This window comes from Uloborus diversus, chromosome 9 (genome assembly GCF_026930045.1).
Source record: "Uloborus diversus isolate 005 chromosome 9, Udiv.v.3.1, whole genome shotgun sequence".
NCBI classification, from domain to species: domain Eukaryota; kingdom Metazoa; phylum Arthropoda; class Arachnida; order Araneae; family Uloboridae; genus Uloborus; species Uloborus diversus.
In genome coordinates, this window is record NC_072739.1 from 83,319,191 (window position 1) to 83,343,003 (window position 23,813).

The following is a 23,813-nucleotide window of genomic DNA, read 5'->3' on the forward strand; positions in this document are numbered from 1 at the left end:
TCAGCCTTGTTAAAATAAAGCATTTCCCTGCATGTAAAATACTACCAAAAATATTATCAAATTATCATGCTGTGTGTTTCATTGTTGGTGACGCTACTCGATAAGTGAATTGGGTCTTGTATATATGAGGATTATCAAGCTGTGGTGCGAGTTTAGTTGTTGGTGATGTCACAGAGCATTATTCGATCAGTGAATTCGCTATTATGTATAAGAGGATGCTATTTTCTACCATTATTTTCTGACACTGATCAGCCATCGCTGAACTCCTCAATCAGTTCGGCTCTTAGGCTGTAGTATTTCCCTTTAACATCATAATTTTGGTGCATTACAGGTGATTTGCTTTGACATTTACAAGAACAACTTCCAGGGTGAATTTCATATGCATGGCATTTAAATCAAGCTTCAAAAATTGAATTAAAAACTTTCATACACAAAACATACATCATGGGGGGTCACGACGCAGTTTTGTGCTCAAAAGGGAGCCAATAGATTAAAAAAGAAAGGTTAATAAACCCTGCCTTACACCCATCAGAAAATTTTTGAAACATCGTAAATAATTCTAGTTTTTGTAATGCTATTGAATTCAAGAACAATTGAATGATAATGTAAAGTTTCGTTTCATTAAGTATAGTCTGACCACCGATTAGATGGAAAGGCAATCATCCGGTTTACAGGCGGAAATGGATGCATCTATTAGTTTTCAGGGAGGCCAGGCTTTTGCAGATGTATGTTAGCCTCTAAATTAAGCAGATTCACATTCAAATGTGCGGAACACGTGCGTCAATTTTTTACTTTTCCCTCTCATGCAGATAGACTCGTCTTAACTGAACGTTTGTCAAATCCATACAATCCATGGACAGATTGTAGTTCTATCACTACCATGTTTTTATAACCTTGGTTTGGTGTATGTCTGTTTGGGTGGAATCTTACATCTCAATTTTCACCCACTTCCTGCCAAAGATTCTTTTGAAATTTGGTATGCGACCTCAAACTCAATGACAATGCAATGTTCCACAGTCAAATTAATTAATTAACCATTAATTCTTAGTTTTTCTTACAATTTTAAACAACATTTTAAAATATAACTTGAATAGAGACAGAGACAGAGAGAGAGAGAGAGAATTTATCATTACGTGAAACCGGGACAAGTTATAAACTCAAAGGCAAAAGTAATTTATAATGGTGAAAGTTTGCTTGAATTAGTCCATTTAAACCCACAACATGAATCAATTTTGCCGTTAGTGATAATCAATTGCTTTTTCTTTCAAAAAAAAAAAAAAAAAAAATACGAATTAAAAATATTAACTGTTTGCGTGAAATTCTTAATTTCGGGTTTTCTTCTAATACATGCATTTTTTGACTGGAAAAAAAATTAATCTCTTCATTAGATACTTTTAACTGACTTCAAAAGAAGCAGTTATCAGTTCACATCATATGTATGTTTTTTTTTTTTTTTGGTTAGTCATTTGCGTCTCTTTGAGTGAACCGAGTTTGAAGATTCTTTTTTTTTTATTTAATGGATAAAGAATAGTTTAACTTCGGTCCCATGCCTTTGTTTGACTATATGTTTTTCAGAAAGAAAAAAACGCAGTGGGTAAAAAACAGTAAATTTCATGTAATTTTCCTTATTTAAAGATTAATACTCACTGTTAATGAAAGTTAATAGTAATCAAATCGAACGAAATCTTCTCCAAAACATACAATTCATTCACTAGTATTGCTCTAGTAGTATTTCTGTGAGGCCTAGTAGGGACACATAGTATTTTTATGACGTATGGGCATCACGTAGGTATCACGTGATATGTATTATAGTGAAATGTAATTATTTCGGGTAATTTAATATTTAAATGGTTCTATTTGAATAAGCACATTCCTATTGAATAATTCCTAGAGGAATAATTGTTAGAGGTAATCACTTACAGTTTTCAACGACAGACGAGTTAATAGTTTTTTTTCTTTTCAATATAGAGCATTTAAATGAAAATAATCAGTGAAGTCTTGGGATGCTAGAATCATACTATTTCTGAAATGCATTTACACTGAAAAGAAAGAAATAAAAAGGGTTTTGAAAGAAAAATAGAATCGACATCAAAACTTCAGATCAAAATTGCTCTAAGAAATAAAAAATAATTTTATTCTTTGAACAGCACTGATGCTACGTTTAAACCTAATTTCTGAAGTCGGCGCAAAAACAACAAATAAAAATCACGCGTAGTTATATTCAATTACAGTTTATCTACAATTATAATTCCTTATATATTCAATTACAGATATACGAATACATTGTAATGGACCCAGGCTCTTCAATAACATTCGCATACATTGATAACAACATATCTGTATAACAGTAAAAATGTTTCATTCTTAATTTTGACTGGTTTACCTGAAAAATGTAAACGAAAGATGGCTTCACATCATTTTACCTATTGTTTTTGTACCGACTTCAAAAATTATGTTTAAAAGTAGTATGGATGGTGTTCAAAGAAAAAAATTATTTTTTACTTTTTTGAAGTTAGGTTTTAAAGTCGTATCTTTTTATTTTCAAAAATATGTTTATTATTTTACTTTCTTAAAAAATATTTCAAACGATAAAATGCAATTTAATACGAATATTTTAGAAAACTGCAAACTTCTGTACAAACGTTATTTTATTGTAGTTTCCTGTTCTTTTCATGAAATAAGACAGTGAGAAGCAAAGGGATGTGAGTGGACATTTTCAAGTTTTCAGTCAAACGCGTTTAAAGATAAGGTCCAAAGTAGGCTTTTATTGAAAAGCTTTTCTAACATCACCTACCAGGGTTTACATGCGAGTTGCACTGGTTATCTCCAAATTTTTAATTTTGCCAATTACATCCCTTTGCTTCTCACTGCCTTAATTGTTCAGTGAAAATTTTTTGCAGTCATAATTAATAACCAATTATTTTATTGGTTTGAGGTTCTAAAATGAACGTTTTAATCTTTTTGAGTCATGAATTATTGCTCTTTTAGCAATTAAATTCAAAGGATTTTGAAATTTTGCGGTTTTGCTCCTTTAGAACGACAAGTGGTCAAAATTTCGTTTTTCAGAGACATTGAAAATACCCAATGTCAAATTTCTACTTTAATTAAATGCCCAAAGGAGTGGTCAAAAACATTAAGAAGAGATAAAATGGAGGGAGTGAAAACTTTCAGCCGTGAAGCAGAGACCCCTAGTCACGTGATGTACTTCTGGGGAAAGAGGGCATATGTGAATATGGTATGTTTTACTAAAATTATACTTCAGGCAAAGATCTTGAAAAATTCTCAGGTAATGGCAGTATCCTACCTCTTGACCAAAATTTTTGAACAATGTACCATTTTATGTTTCTGCGATGACAGCTTAGCTTTAGTAGGAGTTGTGTATAATTTTAATGCTGTCTTCTTTACGTGAAAATACATTTAAAACAAATTGATAAACTAAATTTATCGCAAAACATACATTCAAGTACATTTATGACAATGTTTAAACTTTTTAAACTAATTAAGAATTCTTCATTTTTGAGTGCTAGTTCTTAAGTAAATGATGAGGCTCTTGCGAACACAACATCTAGGTGCGCATGTGAACAGTTCCCTTATCCTTTCCGTTATATTTATATTAGTGTAGGATAGTATAAGTGTTAAAACATGCGTAAATACTTACAAATATTATTTTTCTATAATTAGTTTGAAAACTTATTGCAAATTATATACTATATTACTTTTATAATTCCGTTTTATTTATTTCTATTTTGTATTTTTAACTGTTTTAAAACTAAATCATTGGTCAACAATTTAATGTTATGTAATACTAGCCGGAAATAAAAAAAAACCATAAGTAGTTTCACTTAATTAAATCTAAAATTTAAAATTTATTTAAAAATACATTACACTACTATGTATGAAGATTAAAATCATTATATAATAAAAATAATCTTTATATAATTGAATATTCTTCGTAATGTCTTATAGTTTTTTCCGTGTCTGTTAAGTGATCAGAACTGGCTACGAGACTGTAATATTTACAGTGAGGGCAGAGTTATATGTTTGGGAAAAAATGTTTTTTTAATGACACAATTAATGTATAATTTAAACTGACGTAGTACAGCTTACAAAACTTTCAATGTAATTGGCATATGCGTATATGCTTCATATTAAGGAGTTTTTCTTTCAGATATGATGCTTGTCTTGCATTCTAATCGTGTTCGTATGTGTCCCAGGTTTGTTTACATGTGTTCCCTCAATAGGACCACGTGTAAAAACATTTTTTAAAAACACCAGAAAGAAAAGAAATATTTGTTTAAAAATCTTTAAAAACACAGTGAAAAGACTATTCAATCATGGGGAAGCTTTTGTGCTGAAAAATTGATAATCTTTTTTCATTCTTTTTTTTTATGCGAGAAATAAAGAAATGAAAAAAGTTGTTTTCATGTAGTCCCTTTTTCCTTGCATGTATTTTTTTTTTTTTTTTAGATAATGCTACTTTCATTTCATGATTTTTTTCCTTCGTGCTACTTTACAGTTTGAATACCCAATTATGTTTCTTATTTATGCATAAAAAGTGTCATAAAAATACTTGATGGATGACGGTACGAAACTAGTATTTATAAAAATCAAATCTATTACACTTTTTTATATTTGGAGAATTAAAGCTTGGAAATAATAATTAGGTTTTAAGTAAATAATAAATAGCACTCTTCATAAGGTAGCTACTCATTAAAGACATTTACATTAATTCATATGATTGCTTGACCACTTGGGGATGTGTTTGTACGCACGTGGTTTTACTCCAGTGCGTGGTAAGCAGGGTTTTATCCAGGGATGCTCACGAAGGGATCCATGATGTTGATTACACCATATTTTTAGGGGACTTTGCTTTAAAGGTTTTTTTTCCCGTGAGCTCTCATTGTAGCGTGTACTTTGTAACATTTGAGGGGGGGAGCATCGTTTTTTAGCAGTGGTGCTCAACGCTTCCTTCTCCAGAGTGCCAAATCTCGTAAAAAACTGAAGTTCGCGGGCAAGAAAATTTAAATATATTTTTTAAAAAATTCTAGATATCTTAGGTAAACTTGAAAAAGTCAAAATTGCCAAATAAAAATTGTTGCACTCACCAATTTCTTTTCATTTTCTTAATGTAAAATTTAGAACTGTTTATCAGAAACCAATTGAGGAATATTTGACTCCAAATTATCAGGGGTCTGTCCAGGATTTTTCACAGGGTCCGTTTTTTGTGAAATATCAAATAATTTTGTGAAAAATGAATTAATTTTGTGAAAAATCAAAAAATTTCGCAAAAAAAAATGTTTTTTTTTGTTTTTTGTTAAAACGAAATTTTAGAATTTAGAGATGGCACAAACTGCATCAATTAAACTTTTTTCTCTTCTATGACGAGAAAATCATTCTGGATTTTTTTTCTGATATTTGGCGGGGGGGGGGGGGCATCGCTCTTTCAAGTATCAATGTTTATCTACCATTCTGCATTATGTTAAATTATACTAGATATATTTCTGTACAGTATTTAAAATAATTGTAACAAAAATATAAATAAGTAAAACAAAATTCAGAATAGGGTTCAGCATTCAACTTTTTGACCCAAGACACTCTTAAAAAGCACAGACTTTCGTTTAAAACTTATAAATTCCGTGATTTTAACAAAAATAAAAAGATATTTCAATTGTTTATCTCTTAACAAAGCGTAATAATCATCAAAAATTCGAAAAATCGGATTCCCATAGCGGAAGCAAACAGATCGCAATTCTCAAAGTGAAGGCATCAAAAGTATAAAAACGGCTTGTACAAGAAATATTTTTGATAAAATTATTTTAAAATTGCATTTTAGAGTCCAATGATAACATATCATTAATATCTGGACACAGTTGACTCCCCCCCCCCCCCCCAAAAAAAATAATAATAATAATAAACCATCAGCATTTTAATTTTTGACTCATAACAGAAAATGGAATTTTGCTTTAAAAACTTGAAATGAGAGTTCTAACAGAAATAAAAAGACTTTTCATTTATTTGAATCCTAATAAAGCGAAGTTAGCTTGAAAGAGGAACAAAATATGATTCTCATATCGGATGTTAAAAGATTGCATTTTTCAAAATGTAGACATCTAAAGAAAAAAAAAAACGGTAATTAAAAGAGTTTATTTAAAGTTAATCATCCTTGTTAGCATCGAAAAATCAAAACCCATATAATTTTCTCCCAAAATAACAGTTAAACATCGCACCGCACCCGTAAAAACGCAAATATTGACAAGCCAACAAAATGATGAGAATATTTTCTAATCAAGTCATTATAAAGGTTCAACGCCAGACGCTAAGTGGCGATAGTTTTGAAGTTGGTAACCCTATCTGAAGCGATCATATTTTTTCCTCACCCTTACTATCCCCTTGCAGTTCTAAATTCATTTCGCAGATATATATTATTATTGTTTATTAAATCATGAGCGGAGAAAAGTGCTTGCTAATGCCTTTTCAAAAAAGTTTACAGCAACACCGCTGCTAATTAGCTGTGATAAAACAAACAACCATTATATTTATTTGGCAGTAGCAATTGTTTATCTCTTGCAGGAGCATCGCAAGAGTGTCGATTTTTTCTTTTTCTTTCTTTCTTTTTTTTTTTTTTTTTTTTTTTTTTCAAAATTAGCCGATTTTGTATAAGCTGATCCCTCCAATTTGACTTTAAAAAAGGTTCCAAAAATTATCGGTTTATACACAGAAATATGCGTTATTTTGCTTTCAGTATTGCTCTTTCAATAAACAATTTGTGACAGATCCGATCTTGTTTATCAGAATTTTGTGAAGGGTCCGTTTTGTATGATCGGGGTTTTGTGAAGGGTCCGTTTTGCTTGATCGGGATTTTGTGAAAGGTCCGTTTTGGTTGATCGGGATTTTGTGAAAGGTCCGTTTTGGTTGATCGGATTTTTGTGAAGGGTCCGTTAATGGACCCAAATATCCTCTGGCCAGACCCCTATGACTTGCCTGCAGCAACGAAGTAAAAGCAGACAGAAAAAAGAAAAAAGGGAATACAGGGTGACAAGAAATACCTTAGACACACATACTACACCATAACTTTAATGCCAATGAAAATATTAGGGCCAAACTTCAAAATAAATATGAATACATTATTTCGTCTAATATATTTACAAATTTTCAAAGTGGCTACCTTTAGGATTAATACAGAGCTTTAAACGTGTCACAAAATTCTCGGCTCTGGGCCACAACTCACTTGCTGATATTTTATCCTATGGCATGCATAAGAATTTCTTTTGGCATGGGAAAGTTTTATAAGGTTTAGCACACACCCTTATCTGAAATCTGGGGGATACGGTGGTCATTCTTGAGCTCCAATGAAGTCCGGAAAATGTGTCTTGCACCAGTCTTGAGTGCCTTTAGCTCTGTGTGTAGGTGTGGAATAGTGTTGAAAGGTTCATATTTTGTTTCCAAAGAACTTTTGCTACCAAGGTAAGAAAACATCTTTCAAAATGCGTTTGCGATATGTTTCTTGACTAATTCATCTGCGATATAATCCGATCCCCTGATAATCAAAACCAATTGATATTTTCCCACTAGCTTATTTCTCACCCCAAACTATTAGATTGGGGTCGTTGACGCAGTTCAACAGTGCAAGAAGGTTCTGAAGACAAGGTTGTGTGCTAAACTTCCTAAAACTTTGGCATCTCCAAAGAAATCCTTATGCAAGAGATGGAATAAAATATCTGTAAGTGAGTTGCGGACCCAGAGCCGAAAATTTTGTGACACGTTTAAAGCTCTGTATTAATCCTAAAGGTAACCACTTTGAAAATTTGTAATCATATTAGACGAAATAATGTATTCATATTTATTTTGAAGTTTGGCCGTAATATTTTCATTGGCATTAAAGTCATGGTGTATTATGTGTGTCTAAGTTATTTCTTGTCACACGGTAGAAGGTTAAAATACTGAAGGTTCTAGTACTCAAGGAAGGACCTAGTAGTCATGAGGTGCCGTACAGGACTGCTTTCGCGGGCCATGTAGCCCGCGGGCTGTATGTTGGGTTCCACTGCTCCTGAGGGATAGTCCCTCCAATGCAGTGGAAAATACAGAAAACCATTTGGGGGGGGGGGGGAGTCCTGCTGAAGAATAAATAACTTGGCACCTGCTGACCCCCCCCCCCCCTTCATGAACGAACTTACGGTTTTGGGCACGAACAATTTCTGAAACTGCTTAGGGGTCAATAAAAAGCACCACATCTGCCAGGAATAAGGCACTTATTTTGGATAAGCGTTTCAAATTAATTTCACAAGCGACGAAACGATGTAGCAAATATTTACTTTCAAAAATAATGATTGAATTGAAAAGATACTGTAATCGTTTACATTTTATGCAAAAAGTGTTTGAACACAATGTGAACGTATACTGTTGTTGACAGTTTAGGGGGGGGGGGGGGGCTCATGACCCGCCATGACTCTCCTCTTGCATCTGCCATTGCTATCTGCTTATCTGGCGATAAACTCAGGAATAAACATCTCTCTACTACGACATTTTTGATCCAACAAAAATATACCTTATTAGAAACAAATAAGTAAAATGTTTAGAAAAAAAATCTAACATGGAATTGCAAAAGGGCATAAATATTTATTCAAAATATTCATCCTGTTAAGGATGATATTATAAAGTAAGTATGATAGAATAATGTTTAGTGCGAATAAAGGCTTTACTTCAAGTTATAAAGCAATAATTTATTTCTGCAGAAAGACAGCGGACTGAAATTCAAGTCAGTCATACCTTTGTCAGTTATAGTTAGATTTTGTCAGATTATCAATTGTCGTCACTAAAAAAAGGGGCAAACTAAATATCAAAAATAATGTTTAAATACCTAATCATCTTTATGACTGCAACTTGTGTTAAAAACAAAGGCACACTTATACAATTGCAAATTTTTCACAATTGAATGTAATTGTAAACTAATACGACTCATTTAATGAAATTGTTCAGTAATTGGAGTCACATGGTGCCCCAAATAGACTTATAATCATGTTTGGTTTGCTTACTTTTCCAAATTTATGCCGAATTTCTTTTGTACTGTCGGTAATAAGGGAAGAGTGGGTACAGAGATACACGAAAATTCAATACAGTTTTTCAATATAAAAAACACAGAAATCAATTTCTTTTAAATGATACAATTTTTGCCTTTTAATAGGTATTATAAAAGTGGACCTAGAAAATCTAAGAATTCGCACAAACGAAAAAATAAATAAAAACGAAATAGAATTTCATCCCACTTCCCCCAGAAACTGAGAACAGTGAGAGAGACCCATACTTTTTGAACTAGAAAACTTTCAAAGAATCTAAATATATCCGGCAAAATTGATCCTTTCTCATGATTGTTGCTGTTTGGGTTTGGTATGAGCTATTGTCTTCGGCAAGGAAAATTTCATGTCATCTTGCCCCACAGTAGTGACATCTACCGCGTATTTGTTTGGGACTGAGATAGAATGGTTTAGATGATCCTGGATTAGTAAATTGGCTTAAAGTATCATCTTGTGAAGTAGCATTTGATAAGGATGGAATGCTTTCACTGTAGTCTTTGTCTACTACTACAACAGCTTCTTTCCTGTCTGCTTTAGAAATTCTCGAAAATAGCTTATATTATTTCCTTCTTTATAGGCATGTTGAAATTTTGAAGTGTGGATAAATATTATGATGTTTAGCATATTGCAAAAAAACTAATTAAAATAGAATAAGTACAAAATCGATGTGATATTATACAGCTATAAAAAGTCCTAATTTCAGTTAAGCGTCTTCAATAAATAAATATTATATATATATATATATATATATATATATATATATATATATATATATATATATATATATATATATATATATATATATATATATATATATATATTGAAATTAACAGAATTAAAACTATCTGCAACAGAAATGATTTTATTTCTAAAAATCTTAATTTAATGAAAAGCACTTTAGACTATAATAAAGTCCCTCAATCTTTTTATTTAAGCTACATTAGAAAAGTAGGGAATTGCCTAGCAGAGTGAAGTATAGCGCAATTGTATTATTGCAGTAAGGCCACCTAAGCTATGAAGGTCTGCCAGGAGCTATCCTGAATATTTCTGATGTAATTTCCGATCCAAATTTTTGTTTTTTCTCTCCTCGGCTTTACTATACTCCAGGTTTTTTCAACTCCACGGTTTTCAATTCCATGTCCCGCTGCTGCCGTGTCCTAACTGCATCTTTGCTTGGCACGTGCAGGTCAATTTTAATTTCAATGTGCTCATTCCGTTTATGGTAGGTATGTTCTCTGATTCTTTTCTCTTCTAAGGCTCTCGGGGAGGGTAGCAAGCTATTGGGACCTTCCCTCTTGCTAGACAGAAAGGGCCTTGTGAACTTTAGGACCAATCCCCCCCTTGAGAAAGTGTTGGTAATGGGTTCACCTTTTTCATTTTCCATTTTGATGCTCTCGCTTTTTTCATTTGCTTTTTCATTTGTATTTTGAATGTATATATATGTTTGTATATATATATATATATATATATATATATATATATATATATATATATATATATATATATATATATATATATATATATATATATATATATATATATATATATATATATATATATATATATATATATATATATATATATATATATATATATATATATATATATATATATATATATATATATATATATATATATATATATATATATATATATATATATATATAATTCAATACTTTCTCTACTTTAATTTAAAAGTGCCATGGGAGTAATGAGCAACGGATTAATCGTGTCTCCCTGTACCTGTCTCGCTGTTCCCTTATTGCAAAATAGAAACTCTACAGCTGCCATTCTCAGACAAAGAAAATTTACAACATCATTCTACTGCTAAAACAAACGTTAGTTAATGGGCTAATGGGAAGCTAATTTTTTAGTTTATTTAACAGTTTGGAAACAGTGCAGCAAACAATGGAGATATTTTACTTCGATTTGTTCAAACTATGGTGACACAGTTATTTTGCTTACATGCAGCAATTTTCCTACAATATTGTTCACAGTATGTCGACTGGACTTTTCAAAAGTTTCACCAGGCTGGAAATATCCAAACAGAAAAGAAATTGCCGTTATCTCACTGTTCACCCTGTCTCACCCACTTCTTCCCTATTTTAGGATTCAAATTTGACTAAGATACTATAAAAAATTGAAGAGCCTGGAAATATTCTTTTTTTTTACCTAAAAATAATACAGCAGAACCTCGATTAGCCGGAATAATTGGTACTGGTAGATTTCTACTTTGGATGTCAGAAATCTCGGTTAATAGAAACTTAGCAAAATATTTGTCAGGCTCTAAAGTTTTTGAAATGTATCAATTAAAAATACAATAGAAGATTTTTAAAAGATGAAATCGAACATATAAAAACTAATGTTTCACAGTTGAAAAAACTAAAATGGGAAAATTTACTTATAATAAACTTTAAAATGTCAATTGGATTTTTTTACGATGCCAAGTTAAATATTGGAAAATGCATTAAAAACAAAATTCCAATTTTTTTTATTTTCAAACTGAAAATTAATCATTCTTTTAAATTTTCATTATTTTAAAAATTTTGTTAGTCCCGAATTCATGTTAATAAGTGCCCGATCCCGTAATTTTTCAAGCAACAAAATTTCTATTGGCGCAGCATCCTTCTCCGCTCCAAACATTTTAGAGCAATTGTTAGAGCTTGAAAACCTTCGGTGCAACTTATAGTCTTTGAATCCTCAGAATAATGATCCTTATCCTCAACATCACAAGCATTCGATGAAGGATCTACTGTTGGTATATTTTGCTCATTATCGTCTCGGTCAACAGAACCCTCGGTTAATCGAAGCTCGATTAACCGAGGTTCTATCAAAAAAATTTAAGCTTTAAAATAAAATTTGATCATGTTAGTTACTTTTGTATTCATGTTTATCCTGTCTGATATGTTTAAAAAAATGTAAATTAGTTATTACTAGATTAAGAACGTGAACCATTTTGTGCTGTTTCTTTAAATAAATCAACTATATTCACCTAAATTTAGGCTGTACATGAAAATCACTATTATCATTTGCTCAAAAAATGCTTCTTCCAATTAAACTCAAAATGCAGTGGCTCGTTTTTCTGGAATAACTGAAACCAAAGGCAATCGAGAGAATTAAAAATCTGGTTAATGTGGGTCATGTTTGTAATAAGCAAAACAAAAGCGAAAGTAAGTGAACTTACCTTTTGGCACAGCAAAAAAAAAAAAAAAAAAAGAAAAAGAAAAAAATATTGCTATTTAACAAAATTACACTGAACTGTTTCTTGCAAATTCTGCATCATGAATGGTTCAGCTACAGTGATGTATGACTGACGCTCCAAGAACAACATGATCTTTATTAGGTTGCAATAATTTATTGTACTATCTATGCTGGAGTTGCGCATTTAATCAAAATAAAAGACTAATATTCTGCGTACTATCAAAATTTGAAATTAATCTTAATGTCAATACATTTTTTTTTTCAAAAAAACTCCTCAAATTTGATCTGGGCTGTGCTGTACATTATTTGAAAAGAAGTTTTGCTAGTAATTTTTGAGCAGTCACAAATTGCTTATTATGTTCACTTGACCGTTGACCGACGTCCGTCCTTCGATTTTAATCTTCTATGCTTATAATGCAGGCGTCCATGTGCCTCGAAATCTTATTATTATTAAACGACCTACACGACGTTACTCAATCCTTTTTTGCGCGAAACGTCTTAAACTTGAATCATGGTTGCGATAAAAGCCATTAGTAGAAACAAGAGAGTCAACGAGTAGGGTCCTATCGCAATTCGTGATTGCAGAAAACCTAATTTGAATTCAAGATCTGAAAATGCAAACTAATTTTTCTCATGTTAATCTTAATGTAATGTTCAAGTAGGAAACCAAAAGTCAGTAAAATGGGGAAAATAGTATTGCAGACATTCCCTTTTCAAAGAACGCAAAAAAGTATCTGAATGTATTCTTGAGAGTATTGGGTTTTTTAAAAGTCATGAGTTGATGTAAAGTTGAAAAGCGAAAGATTTGTGATCAGTAAAGCATAAACATTTATTGCTTGTTTAAATGGTATCTGTATTCGCTGCCAACAGAATTCATTTCTAACCTTCCGAAAATACGATCGTTACCATGTTGACGCGTAATAAATATCCATGGCAGTAACAGTAACATTTAAATTTGTCTTGCAAAAACTGACTGGATAGCATGGATACTTTGAGAAAAGTAATTGTTTCTTTTAACGTTTCGTTTATTCAACTGCAGTGCATAGCAGCTGGAATTTTTAATATCACTCCGAGTTTTTTTCCCTCTATTTCTTCCCCGCATTTTTTGCTTCGTTGTCCGGCCAGAATCTAGACCTGAAAACAATAGATGTATATTTTTATACAGGTAAGCAAACGACAACAAAAGCATAATTAATACAGTGAAATCCCGTTACAAACAACTTCAAGGAGCCACATATTTTGTTCGTTATAAAGGGAACGTCGTTGTAACGGACTTCAAGCAGTGTAGTGGCAATGAAATCTGGACTTAATATTTATTTCGTTGAGACAGAAAATTTCGTTGTATCGGTAATCGTTGTAACTGGATTTCACTGTATCTTCGTCCAGAGATGGAGTTAGAATGTTTTATTTTTTTCAAGGTGTGAAAATGCGCCTTGACATTTTTTAAAATTAAACAGCGTTATAGTGCCCTAGTTTGCAAATTAAAAATTAATCACAAAAACGTGTTTTGGGGCTTCAAGGAACGTCTTTTTCAATGCAAGAGATCGGAGCTTATGCTTTGATACTTGGCTTCCCCGTAAACCCGAAGCACGTGCCTGCATTAAATTTACAAATTTGCGCATTATGCTGTTGTTGTTAATCTTCTGAAATTCAGTACGAAGGTTTTTATTTACTCTTTGATATCTTTAGAGGAGTGAAATTCACATTTGGAGGGGTGAAGTTTGCAGTAAAGTCTATAATTGTAATCAATATCATAAGATAATGTAATTTTCTAAGAATTAAATGGAACATGGCAAGGAAAGAGAAATTGTGTATTATTTTGATATTTTAACTTTAGAGTGATAAATATTTTGAATGTGAAGAAAAAAAATAAAATGTAATAATTCAAATTGATTTTTTACCGTCCTTTTCTAACGATAATGAAATTTAATTTAAAATACAAAACGTAAAACTCACTTGACTAAATTCTTGACGTGTATCCTTAACTTTCAATGCATGAAATACAGTTGCAGATGCGTAAAAAAAGATGTCTGTGTAGCTTTTTTGTATACTTTAGGTAACTAGCAGACACGAAACTTTTAGCATCACGATTGTGAGAACATTTTAACCTGATTTTATTTTTTTGAGCCTAAAATTAAATACGCTTTGTGTCTTTATGTAAGTATTTTATACATGCTTATGCGTAGCTTTTGCAATTAGGGTTGGAAAAAGTGAAATTGTGTTAAAAAATTTTATGACTTGTATCAATAATTAGATGTAAGAAAAGGTAGCCAAAAAGATCGATCGTAATCTTTTTTAAATAACAAATAAAGAAATAATAATATGCAAAATTCATATAAAGAAACTTAAAGGTATGCGAACGAATAAGAAAGTTAATTGATTAACGAAGATTGCAATAGAAATTTATACTACGGTGGGCCCGTAATGGGTAGTAACTGCAATTCTTTCATTTTCCTTTCTTTTGCATTTTTATCACCTATTGTATGTCAGTTTTATTGTAAAAGTTTGCTAATTTGGTTTCAATCGTTCACGAAAAAGTTTTTGTGAACCTTTTTTTTTCATGCATTAATGAAGGTAGCCTCGAAACAGCTATTTGCTGAGCTTTCATTTCCTTTTACTGCTTTTACTCGTTCTGGTATATAAGTTTTCTTTTTCTTATTCAAAAAAGTCATAAAATATAGTTTGTACTATCAAAGGGAAGAAACAAAGTTCATTATTTTTAAAATTGATGTGAAATGCCTGGAACAATTGTACAATTGTATAGCTATAAATTGTAACATACATTACTATATTACATTCGTTAGCATAATACATCATTTTTCTGTACTACTTATAACACTATTATAGTACATTACGACACTGACAAATTTTGTTATAGTGCATTACATAACTACAATAAATTATCCTGCATATTCCCACCATAAAAAACTAAAACACATAAAATTAATTGCAATTTCAGATTTTTTCTGCGTTTAGAAAGTGTTTAGAGAACCGATGATTAGTTAAGCATTAATTTGTTATTTTAAGAAATGAAAAATCCCTCATAAAAACAAACATATTGAACCCTACGTACTTATTTTCTTTTTTCCAAAAAAAATGAGAAAAAAAAACCTTGAACCCTATTTCTGCTTTACAAAAGACACCGTAAACTGATTTGGCGCCAAAACCTCAACGACCTTCAAGGTCACCCGGAAGGTGAAGGCTCCTTATGTGTGTCAAGAACCCTTAGCGAAAGTTTTCCAGCGCGGACAGTGGGCTGGCAGAAAAAAGCCTTTGACAGATTTCTCACGTCCCACATTCGACTTCTTCAGCACTGCAGACGACATTGGGAGATCAGAGGGGAATGACCTACCTCGGAAAAGGAAGTCGCGTGTGTTACAAGAATGCTTATAGAATTCTTCGAGTAGACATCGTAATACTTAGTGAAAAGAAAGTTTCAGAGTTCTTTTCCTTTGATATAGTATCCGAGCAGTGATTCGATTGTTTATGTTATTATTTAACTTTTACCGATGAAGTAAAAATTTATCAAAGTTTTATTTTCAGAGACACATTTCCTTTTCATTATTTTGCATTTAATATAATTATTATTTATTGTTTGGCATAACAAAAATAATTTCTACCATTAAAGTACATTAATAAAAAATAAATAAACTCGTAGGATAAAATAAAAAAAAAAATTAAATTTCAGAAAAAGTAAAGGAGTTAAACCAAGGTTTTTTTTTAATGAAAAATCTGTTAACCTTAAAAAATTGCTGCACATAATAGTTTAAAAAAAGATTTCATACATAAATACCCTCTTCAACAATCGAATATACCCAACTAGTTTATTGTTCAAACTAGCGAACTAATTTCAAAATATTTTCAAGCCAGAATCATAATTGAGTTTCAAGCCTTAAAATTAAATTTTAAACCATGACTTAAATTTCTAAAGATTTTTGTGCAATGACACAAAACTAATGCATTTCAAAGTTTATCTTAGTAACATTATTTTCAACTGGCTCGTTCTCTCTCTCTCTCTCTTTACCTTTTCCTCTTTCTCTTTCTTTTTTCGATGATAGAAATTTTTCAACTATTACTCTAAATTTTAACGTCTTTCTTTTTAACTGTGACGTTTATAAATTACGATATACATTACAGTATTCAAAATGTAAGAATTTTTCAATCTATCTGCATAATGTTTTTCAATTTACCATGATGCACTTGTTCCTTTCAACAGTACAATTACATAAATTTATTTCAGTTTCGACAAAAATGAGGATTGCAAATAAAAATTACATTGTCTTCTTTTCATACAGAAATTTTCCATAAGTGTTTCCATTCTAAAAAAACAAATTTTATAAATGCAAACAGAATACGAAAAAATAATTGTCCGACTTAAAATTTAACTTTAGATTTCCATCCAAAAGCAAACTATTCATTCGAATAATTTAAAACTGTTCATTGCAACAAATATTTTCTCAAAGGAAAATTCTGGAAGAAAACTACATACCCTTAGTTTTGATTTATATTTTTATCCCATTACTGATGATAAAAGGACAGGAACACAAAGCGCATTTTCTCGTTTACAGTCTTACAAGACGAATAATCATTGATGGGGTATATATATGAAATAAAAGAAAAACATCACAAAGCAAACACACAAAAGAAGTGCAGAAAACTTTTTTTTCTGGAACGAGACACAGAAGTAATGATCTTCTTGGTGGTGTTCCTTATGTCATATCTAGCAAAATAATTCATCATATCTCGGAGCTGTTTTCACCTTAATGATGATGCTTACCTGCTTTGGAACGAGGCTTTGAAGATACATGAGTATTTTCTCTAAAAATAATTTAAACTTAGAATGGTGTTCTGAGAATAAAACTTTTTCGCGAAATTTAATAAATGTTGAATATTGTGGCCTATAGATTATATAAGGAATAATGAAAGTTTTTACTGAAGACTTACCTTGTTGTCATGCTTTGGGAAATGAAATTGATTGAGAAAATAATAAATGACATTTTTCGGAGGAATTGAAAGTTTGACATCAAACAACGTCTAATTTGAAATGAATAATAAAATATTTTGGATGCAAGTATATTATATAGCCTCAGGTTCAGTGATTATGAATGATTATAATTTCTGACATTGCTCACTATTTAATGAGCATGCATTAAAGTTTTGGTAGCACAAAAATTATATTTATGAATAGGTAATTTTTTATTGTGTGCAATTTTATTGAAAACGTTTTATTATTTGTGTAGTTAAAGAACTAATTTATGCATTTTTTCAAAGATGCACAATTAATAACAAATGAGATTCAGCACTCTACGTTCAAAGTCCTTGATTCTCACAATGTAATACTTTTACTATTTACACAGAATTTTTTTTTACTTTCTAAATTTCAATTTTTGAGAAAATTTCAAGCAAACAATCAATCCATATCAATTAACTATCTAACTTCCTAAGTTAATTTTATTTTCTTCTGATAAAAGATTGGTTTTTAAACTACTGCTTAAAATGTACAAAAGGAAGATACTCCAATTGAAAATATATATATAATCTGGTATTTATTTCCAGCTTCAAACGCAACAAAAATGATAGTTTGTATTGTAAATATTTAATTTAATTATTCTTAACGCGTAATAATGATAATTATACTGCTATTACTACTACTAATAATAATACTAATACTGATAATAATGATAATAATAATAACGACAACAATAATAATAACAATAACAATAATAATAAATAACCAATTCATATCAATTAACTATCTAACTTCATAGTTAATTTTATTTTCATCTGATAAAAAATCGATTTTTAAACTACTGCTTAAAATGTACAAAAGGAAGATACTCCAATTGAAAATGTACATATAGTCTGGCATTTATTTCCGACTTCAAACGCAACAAAAATGAGTTTGTAATGTAATGAGTTGTAATTCTTAATGTAATAATGATAATTATACTACTATTACTATTACTACTACTAACACTAATTCTGATAATAATGATAATAAATATAATAATAATAATAATAATAATGATAATAATAACAACAATAACAATAATAATAACAACAATAATAAAAACAATAACAATAATAATAACAAGAACAATAATAATAATAATAACAATAACACAATAATGATAAAAATAATAATAACAGTAACCATTATCTTTATCATTATCAGTAATGTCATCGCTATCATTAATGTTTTTGTTAATCAGCATTTGAAAAACAGTTCTTTGCTAAAGAATTTCATAAAAGAAATATTATTTAGTTACAAAACAATCACTTAGGAGTTTAAAAATGCAAAATTTACTTTCGCCAATTATACTTCTTTCAGTGTAATTAAGACGTTCTGGTATGGTTAGAGAAATGATTTATTGCTGCTAGGTTTAAAAAACAATTTTGCTGCATTGTAACGAAAGTTTTCTTTATATAAGTGTGCTTCGTCATGCAATACTATTAACTTACTTTTCAATTTAAATTTAGTTCAATTTTATAAAGCTTTCGAGTTTTTCAGCTTGAATTTTTCTCCTGTGGACTAGACACCTAAGCATCAATTAATTATATGATCTAATGAAGGATTACATAAATTTTTAAGAAAAACTGATTATGTGAAATAAAATAATTAAAAATAAACTTGAATCTAGTATGTGGAGTATTTTTCGATTAAACTTATCTGTTATTATTATTTTGTCAATGTGGAATGAACAACAGTTATCATCCATGCATGTCATACATTCATAATTAGCTGAATCAGAAGAATTTATTCAACAAGAGAATGTGTTCTTATTAATGTTGGTATTTGCTATCCGATACTGAAGTGATTCTATTAGTCTGAAATAAATTTTGCAAATGCTCAAACCTTGGAAATGGAGCATATCTTTGATTACTGATGTTTGAGCATTAGAATCAGAAGCATTTTGTTTTATCACCAAGAGGTCCATTCTGAGCAAGAGAAATTCAGAATGATACTAGAAAAAATAAATAAATAAATAAAACGATAAATAAATAATAGAAACAGAAAAAAAATATTCAGTTATGTGAATAGCAAAAAAAAAAAAAAAAAAAACTGCTACAATGATCATCGTTTTAGTTAAATACTCTCAAGTTCTCGTTCTTTAAAAAAAATCAAAGAGTTTGAATTAAATTTTAAGAATGATTTTTTGGCAGTTAGTTTGATTTGAAATTTAGGTCATTTTAATAGATTTCAGTGGATGCTTATTGTACTTTAGCAGATTACATTAATTTAAAATTAGTTAATTTAATTTGATGCCAAGAAAATACAGAAAATTTGATGGATTATTTTCGAAAACTTCTTTTATTTAATACAACTTTAATTATAAAATGAATATTTAAATTATTATTTGTACTACAATTTCTTTCACTCTCTTTGTGTCCTGCACAGTTCTCCTGTTTGTAACAATTTGATTAAATTCCCGTGAAAGTATAATTGATTGAACATATGAAGCTGTCAGAAGCAAAGGGATATAATTGCCAAAATTTAAATATTTGGAGATAAGCAGTACACAACGTAAAAGTAACTCATTTACTTTGGCGCTAAAAATGGGACTGATAGTCCTGGCAGGCATGAGGGTGAGATTTAAACATTTTTTTTTCAATGAAAGCCTACCAACGGTTTGCACTTAGCATACGTATTTCAGAAAACGTAAAAAAGTCCACTTACGTCTCTTTGCCTCTAACAGTCTCACATGTAATCAAGTCGGTTTATTCTCGAAAATATTTTTTCCTAAACTCACAAACTATCCCTCACCATACTGATGGCAAACCATCGTAAAAAATAGTCCCACAAAACATGAAAATTTTAACATTATTCTGAAAATGCTCAAAAATCTCATGACCTCTAAGTACGGATGCTGATCCAGTGACCTATAATAAACTCTCTTTTCACATATCCCTCCAATGTAGGTGAAGCTTCTCCCTTCTATTTACGAAGAGCGCATGCTTTGCTATGAGAGTCAAGAGTGTTTCCAACGATTTGTACGATGATAAGTACTTTTTATTTTGGTTGGGAACACATTCTACACGTTTTTTTTTTTTTTTTTTCAAGTCTTTGGGGAAATTGAAAAAAAAAAAAAAAAACGAAAAGACAAACTTTAGAATTTTTTTTTTAAAGTTTGGAATGAAATTCATTATCATCATTGATCATTGTTGTTACAATCCTTGAAAAGCCTCGATCTCTCTCAAGTCCTTTCGCCATTCCACACGACTTGTTGAATTTCCTTCCATTGCGTTCTGTCTCTTTAAATCTTCTGCAATGAAATTAAATACATATCATAAAAAAAGTTAAAAGTTTCTAGTTTCTATTTATGAAGAGCTTATGCTTTGCTATGCGAGTGAGTTTTAGACAATTTTTTTGATGAGAAGAATTTTTGATTTTGGTTGGAAATATATTTTTACGTTTGGGTTTTTACTCTTTGGGAAAACTGTTTAAAAAAATGTAAATACAAATTTTAGACGTTTCCTTTACAGACTGGAATGATATTAGTCACAAATAGTAAAATAAATATTGTTTTAAACAATTGTTATCAGAGAACCGACGCTTTTGATGTTCTCTGGATGTAAAAAATATAATCAGTATCAAAATTGACTGGGTATAAATGAATCAGAAATATCAATAACACTCTTTATGACCAAGTTGGGTAAAAAATAATCAGAAATTTACGAGGGAAATTTATTTTTGAAACTTTATTCTAAAAACATTTAGAGGGTCTGCGTTTTCAAGACGTGCAACATATAAGCATATCTAAGTTCAGTGTGAAGAGCATGGTTCTCCATCTGAAAATGTATTTTTTAGAGCACAATACTCAGGAAAAACTATCTGAAAACGATGTGCAACGATCCGGAAAGGCAATTTTTATACGCTCCCCTATCATTTCAAAAATCAGAATCCGAACTTTCATAGCACCATGTCCCCGTTAATTTTCCCTATGCAAGACGCCGAATAGTTCACCTGAATTCCTAATGATTCTTGCCTTCTGATTGACTCCTTTTTGCCCCGCCCATAACCCTTTCGCGGCCAATCAAGGAGAAACAGGGGGGCGGGGGATTGTAAGAGGACGGGAATATTTTTATCTTTTTTGATTATTTAATTCCTTTTTTATATCTTCCCCCTCTCCCAAAACTTCTCCGTTAATGAGAGAAAGGGTTTTCGATCGAACTTGAATTACTAATTCGTTCCCCCCTTTTTTTACATATATAATTTATTTCTCTCCCCTTGCTCTTGGAGTCTTCATCATGTCATTTTTTTTTAACTTCTATTTTTACTTTACATTCGATTATTTTAACTTTTTTCTTCAGGGAAAATTTTACCAGTTTCTTTTTTTTTCCTACACGCGCCTTGTTTCTGCATTTAATTTCCTGTGGGATCGTGTATAAAATGCAGCCAGCATCTCTAACTTCTCTCTCTCTGCGTCGTAATAGACAAGATTTAAATGTCATTTCATCCTTTATGCAGAGAATGATGGATTTTTATCACATATTCTCACTCGCATTTAAGCTTTTTTCCGCAAAAATAATGAGTCCAACTTTTTCCCTTTCTTTTCTTCCATCTCCATACAAGATCTCTAACTCAGCATAAAATAGGGAAGACATATTTTAATGTACGTCTGTGACATAGATATGCGTTTTTATAAATGATGTGCGGTGTTGCATCCTTATGGAGGAAATTACCTCCCATCCATAAGGAAGGAGAAATCGAGAAGTTTGAGATTAGGCATGTTCTCTTTTGCTGTCTGTCAATTTCGAACTGCATAATTTAGTATTTGTCATGCAAATAATATTTAAAGACACCAAATATGCAACCCCATGAATAGATTGTTTCAGCTATTTTGCATAACTTTTAGATAAATGCTCTTTACTTATTGTTTTTTTAATAGCAACAGCGTTCAGGAAAACCTTTTATTAAATCGAACATGCTTTTCCGGTCGGATGCCTAAACATAATGCTTATAGAAAGAATATTTTATAGTCTTTCTTATCATACTTATAAAAGGGAAGGCTGTTATTCCTGTTTTTAGGTACATTTTGATACTTAAATAAGATTATGCTTCCGTCATTACTAATAGTTTTGTTAAAACAATTAGAAAACATTTTATTAAATCCAATGCAAGGGTGATTCTTCAAAAACCTGACATTTTCTAAACAGAAATTCTTTGAAATTAAAAAAGTTCAAATACAAAAAAAAAAAAAAAAAAATCTAAAGGGACTTAATGATGGGAACTCACTTTAATTGTATTATATTTTTCGCTCTTGGTACAGAAAATGTCAGGAGATTCTTATTTTATTTACCAGGAGACTGACTTTTTTTTTAAACACAAAGTCAGTCATTCAAGCCCAGAATTATATTTCAGGCTAAAAATATTATTCTTCCATTATTACTTCTTAATCAAACTGCAGACAACAGGTATATTAAAAAAAAAAAAACTAAATTGTGCTCCGGAGAGTGACCTCAAAAATGTTGCATACCTCAGTTTCATACTTCGTCAGAACTCTAGGAAAACCAGATCTACAAAATGCTTGACGAAACCACAAGAAAAAAAGAGAAAGAAAGAAATGGTAGGAATAAAAATACATTAATTAATTTTGAATCGGCTGTAGAACATATTGCCCTACAGTAGATTCAAAATCATATTATTTCTACCTATAAATATTGAACACATTCCTAAGCCAGGCGAATGAGTGACATGAAACTTTGGCACAAACTTTAAAATGATATACCCTGATTAGTTAAATAATTGGGTAGATATAAAAAATGTACATTATCCCTTAAAGTATTAAAGTTTTATTAGCAATCATTTAATTTGTGGAATGTTGATATTAAAATTTTTAAATAAGTTAAGTATGTAAAAAATATTTGGTCTGGACAGAGAGTGATTTTCTGGCAATTAAATATTTCTCCTTGGGAAAAAAAAAAGAAGAAATAAGCTACCCTTTTTTCAAGAATGCAAGTAAGGTGAAAAAAATATTTTTTATAATCAAAAATTAAAAACAACTTTCTCGGTCAAGCAATTCTTTTGTTGTTCTCCCGGATAATATGTTTTTAAGTTTTTGGAGAATACGCCATTATGAATGTTTCCATTATTCAGCTGTACGTATGAGTACAGTTTGCAGTAAAATTTCGATATATTTGAATTTTTTTCACTATAATAATAGTAGAGTTAAAATTTTGAATTCTATGTGAAAAAAATACTAATGCAGTAAACTCCCGATTAACCGGCCTCCGTTCAACCGGATCTCCCTTTCTTCCGTTCACAATTTATTTAAGATTGAAAATCAAAAAACAAGTTGTTAAAAATGGAAGATCGTTATTCTGCATTGTAAGCACGACATAAGAAATAAACATGCAGAAAGTGAAATGTGGTACTAGTGCCCTAAACGGTATCACATTCCTTCACAATTAAAAAAAATAATAAAAGGGTCGCTGGCGTGGTTTATGGTAACCATGACTCCAACATTGGCGAAAACGTGACCCCCGTCATGTCACTTGAAGTACGAGCAAATGCTTTAGAAATTGCATTATGCTATGCGG